The following is a 942-nucleotide window of genomic DNA, read 5'->3' on the forward strand; positions in this document are numbered from 1 at the left end:
CCCCCACTGCGTCGCGGCCTTCGCCTGGACGCCGCCCCTCGCTGCCGATTCCTGGCACCCGCACGCGTGCCGACCGCCTCGGTCGCGCCCGGTGGCCTCACCCCCACACCGCCGCCCCGCAACGCCCGGTCGGGTGCGCCCCTGTTCGGGCTGTGCCCCGACGCCCGCGCCCTCTAGGCCCCTATGGGCCACAGACATGTGGGGCCCGGCCCCAAAACGTTTTAAAAAAAAGAAGAAAAGAAGAAGGAAATAAAATAAAAATGAATTAATAAAATTAATAAATAAATAATCAATTAATTAGTGAATTAATTAACTTAATTAATCTTGTTTAGTTAACCTAATTAACTATTGTGAGTTATTTAAACTGTGATTAGATTAGTTAAATCCTAATTAGAGTAAATAGAGTGTGACATGCGGGACCCACACGTCAGATTGACCCAGTCAACTCCCTGTTGACCGCTGACGATGACGTCAGCATGCACTATTCTGGATAATGTTAGAATTAAATAGTTAAATAAATTTTAAAAATGATTAAAACTTTAGAAAATCATATAAAATAAACCGTAGCTCAGATGAAAATACTTTCTACATGAAAGTTGCTCAGAACAACGAGACGAATCTGGATACGCAGCCCGTTCGTCCGCCACGCGTCCCTAGCATAGTGAACCTGCAACATTTCACCTCAGGTTCATCTGTCCGAAAACATGGAACACCGGGGATACTTTCCCGGATGTTTCCCCCCTTCACCGGTATCACCTCAGACCGCGTTAGAACACGTCTAGCTCTGCTTGTTGCCCTGATATGCATCTGTTTGCATGGTATTCATTGTTTCTTCCCCCTCTTCTCTCTGGTAGACTACGAGACTGACGTTGCTGCTGCCCAGTTGGACTACGGAGTTGACGACCACTCTCCCTTGCCAGAGCAACCAGGCAAGCCCCCCCC

Source organism: Triticum aestivum, chromosome 2B, assembly GCF_018294505.1.
Source record: "Triticum aestivum cultivar Chinese Spring chromosome 2B, IWGSC CS RefSeq v2.1, whole genome shotgun sequence".
NCBI lineage: Eukaryota > Viridiplantae > Streptophyta > Magnoliopsida > Poales > Poaceae > Triticum > Triticum aestivum.